The sequence below is a fragment of the Bacillus rossius genome, chromosome 1 (assembly GCF_032445375.1).
Source record: "Bacillus rossius redtenbacheri isolate Brsri chromosome 1, Brsri_v3, whole genome shotgun sequence".
Lineage (NCBI taxonomy): Eukaryota > Metazoa > Arthropoda > Insecta > Phasmatodea > Bacillidae > Bacillus > Bacillus rossius.
Window position 1 is genome coordinate 237,773,438 of NC_086330.1, and position 17,919 is coordinate 237,791,356.

General features: G+C 37.4%; 1 protein-coding gene across 2 annotated transcripts in view; it reads left to right on the forward strand.

Annotated features, from left to right (window-relative positions):
- The window catches only part of LOC134527388 (uncharacterized), a 78,194-nt gene that overhangs the window by 20,171 nt on the left and 40,104 nt on the right, over positions 1-17,919 (forward strand). The gene's annotated exons all lie outside the window — the stretch shown is intronic.

Consider the following 17,919-nt stretch of genomic DNA (forward strand, 5'->3'; position numbering starts at 1 on the left):
ATCGTGGAGCATAGAATCATATCCTAGTTTACCACATGCTCAAACAATTTCTTGGAATGTGAAATCGAGTTTTTCCACAGAGAAGCCACGGTATATAATCGTAGCATTTCAAACCGCTAGACATAACACCATTAATGCTGATAAATCGAGATATGATCACTGTGACGTAAAGAATATCAAAGTATACCTCAACTCAGAAAGCTACCCCTACATTGATTTAGAAAACAATTTCACTAATGGATATTACTTACTTGCATATAACATGTATGCAAACTTCCAGTCGAGTTTCTATGGACGGCAATGTGCACCGCTTTTGACTCCTCAAAGTTTCAAAGACAGAGCAACTCTGTTTATGTTTGATGTATCTCGTCAGGATGAAAGGATTGCTTCAAATGTAATAGATTGCAAAATTGAAGTTACAACTTCAAGGAACATCCCTGCTTTAACTCAAGCCTTTGCGATTATACTACATGATAGACTTGTATCGTATAACCCAAGAGACAAAACTGTTAAAATACTGACCTAGAAAGGATATTGGCTTAGTCTCGTCTCGACCGCCATAACGAAATGTGTAAACCTCCAAGGCTTCTCTAGTCAGTATGGGTTTATTATCAAGGAACTTAGCATTGCAGATGAAGAAGGAAATGTAATAACACGTAACTTTCAACCTCCATTTGAATGGCGATATCTCACCAGGAAGCATCAAAAAACAAATGCTTGGCTCACTAGAAATTTTCATGGTTTACATTGGGAACACGGACTCTTTCCTTATGCTTCAATACCCAACATATTGGCAAGTCATCTGACCGGACCTGTATTGGTTGTAGGAATAGAGCAGAAACGGTGGCTGGCTAGCTATTGTAAGCATCATGTGCTAATATTAGATGTACAAGCAGAATATGACTGTCCATCATTGAAAGAATTAAATAAATTGTACACGTGTAATAATAATAGATGTCCAGGTCCGATCTCAAGACACAATGCGAGCATGCTTAGGGCTTGGATGGCTGATCACCGCGTTGGAATGTTGGAGGCCGTCATCAAGGCGGTGGGGACAACAACGGAAGCAACGGTACATGTGACTGGACTGGAGGGGGGTCCTAACGGTATAAATTGACATCAACACCCTAGACACAGCAGTCAACTCATAGTCGAGTGGGTATAGTGATGCTGCTACAATTTCAAGCAAATGCCGTTCGATCCGTCCGTTGAGTATGCAGAGGTAACGTCTGGATTCCGTCGTGTGCACTACGTTACCGAGGATGGCTACTTCCAACTAGAGGTCTGCAACTTCGGTCATCACTGGACCAGTGATTGTGACGAGGAGGCTCCGGACATCATCGAGACATCCTGCAACAAGGTAGATTGTGTCGTCCATTATCTAAGACCTGACAGTACATTCCCTACAACATTAGAAGCGCTTAAGGCTACATCAGCGACTGAAACTATAAGCTCGGAACCAGACTATTCCTCAGTAAGGTGCGAGTTGCGACGCAACACCGATCCGGAGGCAGTTATTAGTTGGAAGGAACAGTGTGACGGGTTTATTCACAACACCACCTACGTTAACCATCATTGGTACACATCCTGCAGCTTTCTACTGTGTAGACTCTACCGCTTCACACCATTCAGTTAAATTTGTAAGCTAAGAAGCAATTTGAAGGTTCGTGCGGTTGTTATTATGTCTTCACGCCATGACAATGATTTCAACAGCTTGTGGCGGAATACGTGTGAATGTATTAGGACCATACCCTTAGAGGACATACCAAGTGAAGCAGAGGATGAGGAAACATTTCTACTCAATTGGTTTGAAATCGAGTACTGCAGACAACGTGGGCGACGGTGGTCACGTGAAGAGCCGTGGGGACGATCCCCTGAGCTTGATCGTTCACCAATAGAGTCATCACGTCAAGTTTTTAGAGATGTACCTACAATTCAACCTGCTCGTGAACCAATGTTACCACCAATCATCGTTAGTAACGATGCTGTCGAACCACTGCCAATTGCATCTCGTCAATCACCTCCTACATCAATCAAAGAGAGACCGTCACCTCCATCAATTGTGGGGAGACCAGCACGGACATCGCATCTCATGCTAGGAGCAAATCTAACGTCTAACTTTATAAACGTAAGTGAATCAGCAATTAACATCTCATAGAGTATAGTATACAACTGAAAATAATTTTAACAATGGACTGTTCTAATAAATGCTCTACTCTATGGAATTGCATAACAGACATATTTATCCAAGTGATACATATATTTTTAAATACGACCCTCGCCTCGTGCGATGGCAGTCGAGCTGAAACTGTGGTGGTGTAAGGACCTACAGCAGAAGTAATTAACCAAGATGTCTAACTTTCAACCGAACATGATATACTCCAGTGTAACGCCCGGTCTAGGTACTGTTGATTACAGTGAGTCTATCGACGGGGTTTTAAAACATTTTTCGGAGAGATGTGACGCTGTGTTTCACGTGAAACAGGTTTTAAACCCAGGACCTCAAGATACACCTCTAGAAGTTATCAACTGCCTGGGCTATGGACATTGTAGTGTGAATATGATGAGAGACGATACAGTTCTCCCTGCAACACCTGAAGAGGTTTTCGCACATGCATTCAACCTACCAGCTATTCGGTCACCACCAGCATCTGCATGTGGCCAGACTTCGCCAGTACAGACATCAACTGCCTGTACCCAGATGGGTGCTACATCGCCAGCACCTACTACATCAGTAGCAGTCCAGCCTAAACGCCGGCATCAGCTTCGCCTTCCTACATCTCGCAAGAGTCGAACCCGAGATCTCAGTCATCTAGGTCCGATCAGTGAAGACACCACTCAAGTATGTTCCACAGAAAACACTAGTGATGAAAGAACTGTTGAGATTGCCCGTGTAGCTGTACGTTCATTACTTCTGGAACTATTGAGCAAAGTATAATGTTATTTATATCAATTTTCTCTTTAATATGTATTTCAGAGTTTATTATACTCTATGTAACTTGTAGTTATGCTTAATATTTAGGTATTGGGTCTCGAGTTAATGTTGCCTTTGTCACTATGATGTGTAGTGTGTGAATATTATGTGATTTTATTACTCGTTATTTACTTCTTTTAAATCATTGATTGTTCTTACCCCTTGCTGTTTGTAATAAGATTTAAATAAATATGTGTTTAACATTTACGTTGTTTGCTTTAATTTCAAAACATTTTAATTGCCGCTATTATTGAATTGTAACTATAAGTTATTAGTCTCCTCAGCTAGAGTGATTGCTTTAATACATAAATTCTAACACTACCTTCGAGATGTCTTTCGCCACTACGAGAAGAAGAGAGAGAGACTCTACACAACACCAATATTTTATAAATACTCTATCATATTTAATAAACATACATTATTAATTAATAATAATATGGCTACAGGTTCCAAACTTATCCCGACTTGTCTAGACTGACTACATAACACTTGGCGCCATCCGGCAGTAACTTTAAGAATTAAAGATGGCGACGGTGGCGCGCTCCGGCGGTAACTTTAAGAATTAAAGATGGCGACGGTGGCACACTCTGGTAGCAACACTAGGAACTAAAGATGACGATTGTGGCGTCATCTGGTATCGATTGTATGAACTAAAATATGACGACGGTGGCACCATCTACCAGCCAACTTGAGAACCAAGATGGCGGCGCCTCTGGCAACTAATTTTTGAATTTGGCGCGCGATACTAGCGACATCTACCAGCCAACTTGAGAACCAAGATGGTGGCGCCTCTGGCAACTAATTTTTGAATTTGGCGCGCGATACTAGCGACATCTACCAGCCAACTTGAGAACCAAGATGGCGGCATGCGACACCTGCCTGCCGACTCCCTAACTAATATTTGAATTTGGCGCCATCTGGTAGTCTGTGCTGGAATTAAAGATTGCGATGGTATAATAATAATTTGAATTTCATGCATTTGGGAAGGCAAAGACACCCTCCCCCCTTTTATCATAAAACTTGACGTCAGTACGTGGCATATATAGATTATTTATTCCACCATATCCCAATTGGTCTCGTGGTCTAGTGGTCAAGGTGTCCGCCTCGTAACCATGACATCCTGGACGTTTTCACGTCCCATGGATCGAATCCCAGCCTCGGCACTGAAAATATTTTAGATAAAATAAAATAATCCCTGCTGCTATCTGGTGGCGACCAACAGAACTATATGACGTCGCAAGATGGCTGCCTCCAGCAGACGGAAACAAGATGGCGGCCACCAGCAGACGAAAACAAGATGGCGGTTGATGTTTACATCGAATTTCAAAGTTCGAAAAAAAATTCAAATCCAAGATGGCGTCCGTGACACAAAGTGCAACGGTGACGTCACGATTCGAAGTTGGTGGAAATTTCTAGAAATACAAAATGGCGGATGGATTAGCATGGATTGGCATACAGATTGGCATGGATTAGCATACAGATTAGCATAGATTAGCATACGGATTAGCATAGATTGGCATAGATTAGCATAGATTGGCATATATTAGCATAGATTGGCATATATTAGCATAGATTGGCATAGATTAGCATAGATTGGCATAGATTAGCATAGATTGGCAAGGTCAAAGGTCAAGGTCAAGGTCAAAGGTCATGGTGACGTCATCCAAGATGGCCGCCGATGACGTCATCCAAGATGGCGGCCGGCTCCTGGCTCCTCCGCCTGTGCTTGAACCCCCCTTTTCCAACTACTTACATGCACCGTATGGAATAATACGCTAGTCAAATCAAGAACCATCAACAATAATACTAGAGTCAAAACAACATTAAAAATAGAAGGACCATCAACGAAAAGGCAGCACAATAAAAAAAGCGGCACATTTGTAAACACCATCAACAAAAAGGAAGCACATTTTGGAAGCACAATCAAAAAAGGCAGCACATTATGGAAGCACAATCAAAAAAGAGAGCACATTTGGAAGCACCATCAACAAAAAGGAAGCACTTTTGGAAACACCATCAACAAAAAGGAAGCACATTTTGGAAGCACCATCAACGTAAAGACAGCACATTTTGGAAGCACAATCAATAAAGAGAGCACATTTGGAAGCACCATCAACAAAAAGGAAGCACATTTTGGAAGCACCATCAACATAAAGCCAGCACATTTTGGAAGCACAATCAATAAAGAGAGCACATTTGGAAGCACCATCAACAAAAAGGAAGCACATTTTGGAAGCACCATCAACATTAAGGCAGCACATTTTGGAAGCACAATCAATAAAGGAAGCACAGTTTAGAAGCACCATCAACATAAAGGCAGCACATTTTGGAAGCACAATCAATAAAGGCAGAACATTTGGAAGCACCATCAACAAAAAGGAAGCACATTTTGGAAACACAATCAATAAAGGCAGCACATTTTGGAAGCACAATCAATAAAGGCAGCACATTTGGAAGCACCATCAACAAAAAGGAAGCACATTTTGGAAGCACCATCAACATAAAGGCAGCACATTTTGAAAGCACAATCAATAAAGGCAACACATTTGGAAGCACCATCAACAAAAAGGAAGCACATTTTGGAAGCACCATCAAAAAGGCAGCACATTTTGGAAGCACAATCAATAAAGGCAGCACATTCGGAAGCACCATCAACAAAAAGGAAGCACATCTGGTATCGATTATATGAACTAAAATATGGCGACGGTGGCACACTCTGGTAGCAGCACTAGGAACTAAAGATGGCGACGGTGGAGTCATCTGGTATCGATTATATGAACTAAAATATGGCGACGGTGGCGTCGTCTACCAGCCAACATGAGAACCAAGATGGCGGCGCCTCTGACAACTAATTTTTGAATTTGGCGCGCGATACTAGCGACATCTAACAGCCAACTTGAGAACCAAGATGGTGGCGCCTCTGGCAACTTATTTTTGAATTTAGCGCCATCTGGTAATCTGTGCTGGAATTAAAGATGGCTGCTGTATAATAATTTTAATTTCAAATGTGGCGCCTTAGGTAAGCATTAAGGAAGGCAAAAGATGGCGGCTGATGTATACATCAAATTTCGAAAAGTTGAAGTTCGAAAAAAAATTCGAATCCAAGATGGCGGCCGTGACGAAAAGTGCAACGGTGACGTCACGATTCAAAGTTGGTGGAAATTTCTAGAAATACAAAATGGCGGATGGATTAGCATGGATTAACATATGGATTAGCATAGATTAGCATATGGATTAGCATAGATTGGCAAACAGATTAGCATAGATTGGTATACGAATTAGCATAGATTGGCAAACGGATTGGCATAGATTGACATGGATTGGCATGATTTAGCATAGATTGGCATGGGTTAGGATAGGTTAGCATAGATTAGCATATGGATTAGCATACGGATTAGATTATGTCATCAGGTTGGCAACATCGAGGGTCGCAAGGCTAAAGGTCAGGGTCTAATTTCAATGTCAGGGCCAAATTTCAAGGTCAAGGTCAAAGGTCAAGGTTCAAGGTCATAGTTAAAGTTCATGGGTCAAGGTCTAAGTCCAAGGTCAAAGTCAATGTTCAAGGTCATAGTTAAAGATCAAGGTCAATGTTCAAGGTCATAGTTAAAGGTCAAGGTCAAGGTTCAAGGTCAATGTTCAAGGTCAAAGTCAATGTCGGCTCCTGGATCCTGCGCCTGTCCTTGAATCGGCTATTTCCATCTACTGTAACGGGACATTTATCCGTGCGTACATGGCTGATGAACGTAACGGGACACTTTTTCGTGCGTGCATGGCAGACGGAAGTGCCGTAATCGAACATTGCTGATGAAGCGAAGCCTTAAGGTGGCTGCCGTGGACCGCCGGATCCCACTCCCCCCTTTCCCCGCCCTCATACGAACTATATACATCTACTAATCTGATACGTCGTATTAAACACATCAAGGTGTTCTTTAAGGTGAATGTAGTCGCTATACTGTACCAAATTCGAGTCCTGTGTTATAGGCCTTCAAACTTGGCATTTTCGTCCGATGATGGTTGTAAAATGCTAAGTTCAGAGGCCGGTAAATTCAACACAAACATATATAAATACAAATCTGATACGTCGTATTAAACACAGCAAGGTGTTCTTTAAGGTGAATGTAGTCGCTCCAAATTCGAGTTCTTTGTTATAGGCCTTCAAACTTGGCATTTTCGTCCCATGATGGTTGTAAAATGCTAAGTTCAGAGGCAGGTAAATTCAACAAAAACATATATAAATCCGAATCTGATACGTCGTATTAAACACATCAAGGTGTTCTTTAAGGGTAATGTAGTCGCTATGCTGTACCAAATTCGAGTTCTTTGTTATAGGCCTTCAAACTTGGCATTTTCGTCCCATGATGGTTGCAAAATGCTAAGTTCAGAGGCAGGTAAATTCAACAAAAACATATATAAATCCGAATCTGATACGTCGTATTAAACACAGCAAGGTGTTCTTTAAGGTGAATGTAGTCGCTATATTGTACCAAATTCGAGTTCTTCGTTATAGCTCCTCAAACTTGACATTTTCGACTGATCTGGGTTGTAAAATACTACTCTTAGAGGCCGGTAAATTCAACACAAACATATATAAATCCGAATCTAATACGTCGTATTAAACACAGAAAGTTTTTCTTTAAGGGTAATGTAGTCGCTATGCTGTACCAAATTCGAGTTCTTTGTTATAGCTCCTCAAACTTGACATTTTCGACTGATCTGGGTTGTAAAATACTACTCATAGAGGCCGGTAAATTCAACACAAACATATATAAATCCGAATCTGATACGTCGTATTAAACACAGCAAGGTGTTCTTTAAGGGTAATGTAGTCGCTCCAAATTTGAGTTCTTTGTTATAGGCCTTCAAACTTGGCATTTTCGTCCCATGATGGTTGTAAAATGCTAAGTTCAGAGGCAGGTAAATTCAACAAAAACATATATAAATCCGAATCTGATACGTCGTATTAAACACAGCAAGGTGTTCTTTAAGGTGAATGTAGTCGCTATGCTGTACCAAATTCGAGTTTTTTTGTTATAGGCCTTCAAACTTGGCATTTTCGTCCCATGATGGTTGTAAAATGCTAAGTTCAGAGGCAGGTAAATTAACACAAACATATATAAATACGAATCTGATACGTCGTATTAAACACAGCAAGGTGTTCTTTAAGGTGAATGTAGTCGCTATATTGTACCAAATTCGAGTTCTTTGTTATAGCACCTCAAACTTGAAATTTTCGACTGATCTGGGTTGTAAAATACTACTCTTAGAGGCCGGTACATTCAACACAAACATATATAAATCCGAATATGATACGTCGTATTAAACACAGCAAGGTGTTCTTTATGGTGAATGTAGTCGCTATATTGTACCAAATTCGAGTTCTCTGTTATAGGCCTTCAAACTTGGCATTTTCGTCCCATGATGGTTGTAAAATGCTAAGTTCAGAGGCAGGTAAATTCAACGCAAACATATATAAATCCGAATCTGATACGTCGTATTAAACACAGCAAGTTGTTCTTTAAGGGTAATGTAGTCGCTATGCTGTACCAAATTCGAGTTCTTTGTTATAGGCCTTCAAACTTGGCATTTTCGTCCCAAGATGGTTGTAAAATGCTAAGTTCAGAGGCAGGTAAATTCAACGCAAACATATATAAATCCGAATCTGATACGTCGTATTAAACACATCAAGGTGTTCTTTAAGGGTAATGTAGTCGCTATGCTGTACCAAATTCGAGTTCTTTGTTATAGGCCTTCAAACTTGGCATTTTCGTCCCATGATGGTTGTAAAATGCTAAGTTCAGAGGCAGGTAAATTCAACACAAACATATATAAATCCGAATCTGATACGTCGTATTAAACACAGAAAGGTGTTCTTTAAGGTGAATGTAGTCGCTATATTGTACCAAATTCGAGTTCTTTGTTATAGGCCTTCAAACTTGGCATTTTCGTCCCATGATGGTTGTAAAATGCTAAGTTCAGAGACACGTACATTCAACGCAAACATATATAAATCCGAATCTGATACGTCGTATTAAACACAGCAAGGTGTTCTTTAAGGTGAATGTAGTCGCTATATTGTACCAAATTCGAGTTCTTTGTTATAGCTCCTCAAACTTGACATTTTCGACTGATCTGGGTTGTAAAATACTACTCTTAGAGGCCGGTAAATTCAACACAAACATATATAAATCCGAATCTGATACGTCGTATTAAAGACAACAAGGTGTTCTTTAAGGTGAATGTAGTCGCTATGCTGTACAAAATTCGAGTTCTTTGTTATAGGCCTTCAAACTTGGCATTTTCGTCCCATGATGGTTGTAAAATGCTAAGTTTAGAGGCAGGTAAATTCAACAAAAACATATATAAATCCGAATCTGATACTTCGTATCAAACACAGAAAGTTGTTCTTTAAGGGTAATGTAGTCGCTATGCTGTACCAAATTCGAGTTCTTTGTTATAGGCCTTCAAACTTGGCATTTTCGTCCCATGATGGTTGTAAAATGCTAAGTTTAGAGGCAGGTAAATTCAACAAAAACATATATAAATCCGAATCTGATACGTCGTATTAAACACAGCAAGGTGTTCTTTAAGGTGAATGTAGTCGCTATATTGTACCAAATTCGAGTTCTTTGTTATAGGCCTTCAAACATGGCATTTTCGTCCCATGATGGTTGTAAAATGCTAAGTTCAGAGACACGTACATTCAACGCAAACATATATAAATCCGAATCTGATACGTCGTATTAAACACAGCAAGGTGTTCTTTAAGGTGAATGTAGTCGCTATGCTGTACCAAATTCAAATCCTGTGTTATAGGCCTTCAAACTTGGCATTTTCGTCCCATGATGGTTGTAAAATGCTAAGTTCAGAGGCAGGTAAATTCAACACAAACATATATAAATCCGAATCTGATACGTCGTATTAAACACAGCAAGGTGTTCTTTAAGGTGAATGTAGTCGCTATGCTTTACCAAATTCTAGTTCTCTATTAGAGCCCTTCAAACTTGGCATTTTCGTCCCATGATGGTTGTAAAATGCTAAGTTCAGAGGCAGGTAAATTCAACACAAACATATATAAATCCGAATCTGATACGTCATATTAAACACAGCAAGGTGTTCTTTAAGGTGAATGTAGTCGCTATATTGTACCAAATTCGAGTTCTTTGTTATAGCCCCTCAAACGTGACATTTTAGACTGATCTGGGTTGTAAAATACTACTCTTAGAGGCCGGTAAATTCAACACAAACATATATAAATCCGAATCTGATACGTCGTATTAAACACAGCAAGGTGTTCTTTAAGGTGAATGTAGTCGTTATGCTGTACCAAATTCGAGTCCTGTGTTATAGGCCTTCAAACTTGGCATTTTCGTCCCATGATGGTTATAAAATGCTAAGTTCAGAGGCAGTTAAATTCAACACAAACATATATAAATACGAATCTGATACGTCGTATTAAACACAGCAAGGTGTTCTTTAAGGTGAATGTAGTCGCTATATTGTACCAAATTCGAGTTCTTTGTTATAGGCCTTCAAACTTGGCATTTTCGTCCCATGATGGTTGTAAAATGCTAAGTTCAGAGACACGTACATTCAACGCAAACATATATAAATCCGAATCTGATACGTCGTATTAAACACAGCAAGGTGTTCTTTAAGGTGAATGTAGTCGCTATGCTGTACCAAATTCGAGTCCTGTGTTATAGGCCTTCAAACTTGGCATTTTCGTCCCATGATGGTTGTAAAATGCTAAGTTCAGAGGCCGGTAAATTTAACGCAAACATATATAAATCCGAATCTGATACGTCGTATTAAACACAGCAAGGTGTTCTTTAAGGTGAATGTAGTCGCTATATTGTACCAAATTCGAGTTCTTTGTTATAGCTCCTCAAACTTGACATTTTCGACTGATCTGGGTTGTAAAATACTACTCTTAGAGGCCGGTAAATTCAACACAAACATATATAAATCCGAATCTGATACGTCGTATTAAAGACAGCAAGGTGTTCTTTAAGGTGAATGTAGTTGCTATGCTGTACAAAATTCGAGTTCTTTGTTATAGGCCTTCAAACTTGGCATTTTCGTCCCATGATGGTTGTAAAATGCTAAGTTTAGAGGCAGGTAAATTCAACAAAAACATATATAAATCCGAATCTGATACGTCGTATTAAACACAGCAAGGTGTTCTTTAAGGTGAATGTAGTCGCTATATTGTACCAAATTCGAGTTCTTTGTTATAGGCCTTCAAACATGGCATTTTCGTCCCATGATGGTTGTAAAATGCTAAGTTCAGAGACACGTACATTCAACGCAAACATATATAAATCCGAATCTGATACGTCGTATTAAACACAGCAAGGTGTTCTTTAAGGTGAATGTAGTCGCTATGCTGTACCAAATTCAAATCCTGTGTTATAGGCCTTCAAACTTGGCATTTTCGTCCCATGATGGTTGTAAAATGCTAAGTTCAGAGGCAGGTAAATTCAACAAAAACATATATAAATCCGAATCTGATACTTCGTATTAAACACAGCAAGGTGTTCTTTAAGGTGAATGTAGTCGCTATGCTGTACCAAATTCGAGTCCTGTGTTATAGGCCTTCAAACTTGGCATTTTCGTCCCATGATGGTTGTAAAATGCTAAGTTCAGAGGCAGGTAAATTCAACAAAAACATATATAAATCCGAATCTGATACGTCGTATTAAACACAGCAAGGTGTTCTTTAAGGTGAATGTAGTCGAATAAACATGTTGATATATTTTCTTTCCTCTTTAAACAGGCATTTTTTAAAGGAATTTACTTACGCCGTTGTTGCACAAACACATTTATGTATTTTTATGCCGTGCACGATAATTATTGTGCCTTCCGAGAATTTTTTAGATTCGAATCTGAGATTCGAATCTAACTTATCCTCGGTTTGTTTGATATATATAAACTTGGCACAGTAAGAATTTTTAGGTATTCAAAATGGGGTTTACATGTAATTGAAGATTTAACGTTTTGAATTATCCGTATAATTTTTTTTTTGCAAAATGAATATGTTTTTCCAATAGCTAGATTCCCCCCCAAAATATAACCCCAAAGCTGATAATAGAATTAACATTAGCAAAATACACTGTTATTACTGTATCATGAGTACATGTATTCCTAAGAGCATTAAAAGCATAACATAATGAGCTAAGTCTGCTACATAAATTTGTGATATGTGTTTTCCAAGACAAATTATTGTCTATTGCTAATCCAAGTAATTTAATATTATCATTTATAGGAAAAATGTCATTTTTTAATTTTATTGGAGTCACAGGTACTTTTTTCATTAAGGAGTAGGTACTATTCGAGAAAAAAACCAGTGAAGATTTATGTATATTAAGTGTTAATTTATTAATTCTAAACCAGTTATCCATCTCTTGTAGAGTAACATTTACATTAGAATGGATTATCTCTATATTCCTATCACACAGTATTATGGAAGTATCATCTGCAAACATAGTGGGTTTGCCAGATGTTAGGCAGTTTGGGAAGTCGTTAATGTACAGTAAAAATAATAAAGGACCTAGTACAGAACCTTGAGGAACACCAATTTTTATATTACAAATATGTGATTTATATTCTATAAAATGAATTTTTTCATTATATTGAGTAACACAAACAAGCTGAGTTCTGTTAGTCAAATATGAGTTAAACATTTCCAATAATGTTTTTGTAATACCGTAATTTTTCATTTTATGAATCAGTATATCATGGTCCATACAATCGAAAGCTTTAGATAAATCAGCAAATATTCCAGCAACAAAATATCTATCTTCTATCCCTTGCATGACTTCATTTATAAGATGATATAAAGCAAGCTCAGTTGATTTTTTTGGTAGAAAGCCAAATTGGTTTCCAGAGATAAGATTATTCTTATTGAGATAGGCAAATAGCTGATTGTAAATTATTTTCTCCAATATTTTGGAGAATACAGGTAGGATTGAAATTGGTATATAGTTACTAACTTCCATTTCACTCCCCTTTTTGTGTATAGGAATAACTTTTGAGGATTTTAATCTATCTGGAAAGATGCCTTTAGACAGACATTTATTGAAAATATGACTAAGTGGGCCTTTAATGCTATCAGCACAATATTTTATAACTTTAATGGGAACATCATCCAATCCAGCTGATTTTTTATTCTTTAATTTCATGATAATATCTGATATATCTTTTTCATTACCTAACATAAGCAAATGAAAAATCTTGACAATATGTTTTAGAAACAAAAACTTGGCCAGAATTTTGAACAGGTAATTGTAAGGATGATGCAAGCTTTAATGCAACTGAAATAAAATAGTTATTAAAATGCTGAGCAATCATATGTTTATTAGTAATAATAATAACAGTATGATTATGGTTTAGGGAGATATCTTTTAAGATGATTTTATTTTTTATCTCATTATTTATTAGTTTCCACATATCTTTGGATTTGTTATTAGATTTCTTTAAAAATTTGTCATTATTCAATTTCTTAGCAGCAGATACAAGATTTTCATATATATTTTTATATTTCTTGTATATAAAAATATCATTTGTGTTGTGTTTATTATTTATCTTATTTTTTAAGGAGATTAATTTATTAAGAGAGACACCTAAACCTTTAGTCATCCAAGTGGATTCCTTCCCAGGAATAGATCTAATTACTTGATTAGGATAAACATTGTTAAAAAATAACATAAATATATTACTAAAAATATTCCATGCTTTATTAGGATCAGATTCATTATATACTTCACACCAGCTTTCCATTAACAGGATATTGTTAAAGGTTTGCATATTGTTAAAACTAAAATTTCTTTTAGTTTTATGAAAATACTATAATATTAGACATACGATTGAATAGCTGTTGTGTTACAGATGGTGTGCAGACTAGACAATGAAATGTCAGTAGTTGTAACAAATATTCTTCAATATTCAATGTAAATGGAGAACAACTTAGGGCCCCGGCCGTAACGTATTGACATTAAAATAAATGTTTCGGTAAAGTTAAATTCCTAAGGAGGTAATTCTGAAGTAGAGCCACTGTTCCGTAAAAATAAATTTTTACGTCGCGGCTTTTCCGGAAATTAATAATAAAATTCCGGAAAATACTTTTTTCGTACAGTTGAGACGGTCCAGGGTAAATATGTAGTTGGGCGGTATTTGCGAAAAAAAATGTTAAAAATCCGAAAATACTCTTATTCTATGCTCTTTAACTTCCTCTTTTCATTAAAATCGGCGGAGGTAAGAAATTCCAAATACTTTAGGAGATAGAGAATTTTTAAATTTCATCATATGTAGTTGAGCGGTATTTGCGAAAAAAAATGTTAAAAATCCGAAAATACCTTTATTAGATGCTCTTCAACTTCCTCTTTTCATTAAAAGCGGCGGAGATAAGAAATTCCAAATACTTTAGGATATATCGCAGTTCTTATTTTGCTATACAAGACCTGTGTAATCAATCGACCGTCGCAATTTTTTTTATTGCCATGTGTTTGTGAATGCCTAATTAATGAAAATGGTCGATTAGGTCAGGTCAGTTACATTATAAATACTTTCAAACTAAGCGGACATTAAAAATAATATGAATTAATTTCAATGGTTCTTTATTATGGTCCAGTATTTACCTTAAAAACAGCCATTATAATTCCCACAGGTTTTTGAGAAATAACCGTTTACAGCTTACATTACCATTAAGCTGGAGTCACGATGCCACAACAAACCTGGCATACTGTCGTACAGCTTTCTATCACTACAGATTTAATAGCGTAGGGCCACAATACGACAACATTAACACGACGATTTCTGATTTGGCTGTCGGAAAATTGTTCCAAACCAAATACTTCCATAAAATGCAGTACATAATGCACTAAAAATAGTGTATAAGAGAAAAAAATGCTACCTCAACCTATGCTTTTTTGTTGCAGATTTCTGTAGTTCTTTAATTCGATGTCATGAATACCATGAGAATGAAATTTATTGAAAGTTCTTTGTTTAATTTTCCCGTTTTTATAATAAAGGTAAATAGGTATGTAGAGTAGCGGTATTTGCGAAATAAAATGTAAAAAATCCGAAAATACTTTTATTATAAGCTCTTTCACTTCCTCTTTTCATTAAATCCAACGGAGATAAGAAATTCCAAATACTTTAGGAGATATTGAATTTTTTAATTTGCATAGTTGGGCGATATATGTTTAAAAAAATTTTAAAAATTCCAAAAATACTTTTATTCTATGCTCTTTAACTTCCTCTTTTCATTAAACTCGGCGGAGATAAGAAATTCCAAATACTTTAGGAGATAATGAATTTTTTAATTTTCATCACAATACCTGTGCATTCATGCGGCGGTAACCATTGTTTTTTCTTGTTTACGAGTATGAAATTTTTTTTTTTCCTTGCGGCGTTCACCATTGTTTACCCGCCTCTAACTTATGTGAGTTTTTAACGTTTCAAATTTTAATGTTTTATTTGTTGTTTTGATATTGTTGCGCAAGTAATAAGTAAAAAAAAAATTGTGTGAGTTATTACTGTTCATCCTTTGTCCTGTAGGTATATTTCTTCACATGTTTTTTTTTTTTTTTTTTTCATTTATATGATAATCATTATTAAGTGGAACCCACAATTTGCATCTAGTTTTATACAACTCAATAACCCATTCTATTCTTTCATGATTCCACTACATGTAGCAAGTTGTTTCAAATGCCATGCACACCACGTGCACACAAACAAACAATTTCCTTTGAAGTATCAACAGGGACTGGCTCATGTTCGTTGCACAGCTCTGCGTAGTTCACCGTCCACACCACACGCACTGCGCCGTGCAGTGTACATTTGAACGGTTCGGCACAGTGCAGCACATTTGGAGTGGACGTGCCTTTAAGGAATAAAAACGTGCTAGAAAGGTTTCCAAATAATTTTTTATAGACTTAAAGTGACTGATAAATTGGCGAATAGTCCAGATACATTTAAAATCCTTTAAAAAAGTATGGATGGTTTATTAGGTTAAGTTAGCTACATTAAAAATACTGTGAAATTGTGTGAATGGTGTGTTAGGTCAGGATAGCTGCATCATAAATTGGTCATTCTTAACAACCATTAAAAATATTTTGCAGTATTTTTTATTATGGCTGTAACTAACCTAACAAACCATACACAATGTTATAAAGTATTTTTAATGTAACTAGTCTAACCGAACATTCTCAATATTTGACTAAAGTTTCCAGAACATACCCAAACCCACACAGGGAAGTAAAAATTGCGGCAGCTGTGTGGGTGCACTGGTATTGTACTGTAACCTATAAACTATGATTTCTTAGAAACCAGTCTGAATTTTAAAACACTGTTTTTAAGGTAATAAGAGGAATGTCTTTAGTGTTTGAAAAAAAGTATGTTTGGAAGTTTATTATTTTATTCACGGAAAAGCTGTCTCGCAACAATTTTACCCCAATGAGCATTAAACTTCTAAGTATCCTGTGAATGGAATTTGAAATTCAAATCCTTGATGTGTTCATTGTAGGTAAACTAAGAGAAATAATTTAGGAGGAAAAAAAACATGTTAGGTTTCCTGAGTGGGTCTGTGTGTGTATGTTTTGGAATACTTTCTCAACAGAGGTATTTTATACATAATAATAATGAAAATAGATAATATTACATGCTATCGCACATCGTAAGTCTGCACCCAGCGCTTCTATACTACTTATAATGAACATTCCTGTCATGGGTTGTTGCTTGGGTTTGGATGCGCAGTGGGAACAATGATTTTTAAAATTTTTATTAAACCTTCCACTGTATCAGAAAATCCAAATCCTGACTAAACACTTTGTAAATGCATAATAAAAAGATTGGAAATGCAATTAAAGCATAAAAAAATTGGGCGGTAACGTCAACTTACAGGTAGTGTAATGTAACTGTCCCGCCTCGTCAATAGACATGATGACTGAGGGGAACGAGTGGATCATTAAGTTCCAGAAGGTAAAACAATGATTTTTTCCAGGCGTTAGTTTCTTTGTTTTTATTTTACTTTTGGTTATTTGTCATAATGTTTTTGTTACATCAGTTGAGTTAATTAACAGAAAGCATATACAACATGGAATTGAGATTACATTAATAAAAGAATGGGTACAAGAATGGGCCGGCCCTTATTAGGTCATTAACATACATAGCTTAACCATTTTTACTTAAAAAGTTTGTGACAAATAAGTTGTTAAATTATCTTAGTGAGGTTCTGGATTTCAGATCAAAAAGGCGTCGTAGCTGGATGCTAGTCTGAAAAAGGTTTTACAAAAAAAATTGCAAGGCTGGCGTTTCGGAGATTGTTGGATGAAGTGGGACAGGTGACGAGACGTCAAGAGGCCCTGGGCCATCCGCCCCGTGTAGGCGGATTTGGTCCTTGGCCTAGGTACCCAGGTCCGGTGTTCGGTGCCTGGCATGAGTACTCTGGCACGAGAACCCTGTCTGTGAACAGAGCCAAACACACATGTTTAGGACTGAATCACAAACAGTAGAAGGAACAGGCAGAAAATGCCTTCTAGTTACGATGACAGGTGGGGAAGGGGTGGTGTTAAAAAATCACCAAACAGGGTGATGTCTTTCAGGGTCTGCCCGATGGTTGACCAGGTGAGTGCGATGTGGATGATCCATGATTCTCCAAAAAAAAAAAATATCTACGATGACTTACACTTGACTACTTTAGCTAGATTTACGTGGACTGACTAACGCCTAAACACTACTATGTTGGGAAATATCCCTTGTCTAATATGATCACATCTTAAGAGAACAACACGGCGAGGCGTTCCGATGATGTCTGGTTCTATGCAGTCTGTCCTGAATCACGGCGCGCAGTGAGCTTGGGGCGGCCGAGACTCGTAATTAAAAGCGATGTTAACGGAAGAAAAAAGAGGGGGGGAGTCTTCAGCTTTTGAACCGAAAGGTTCCGA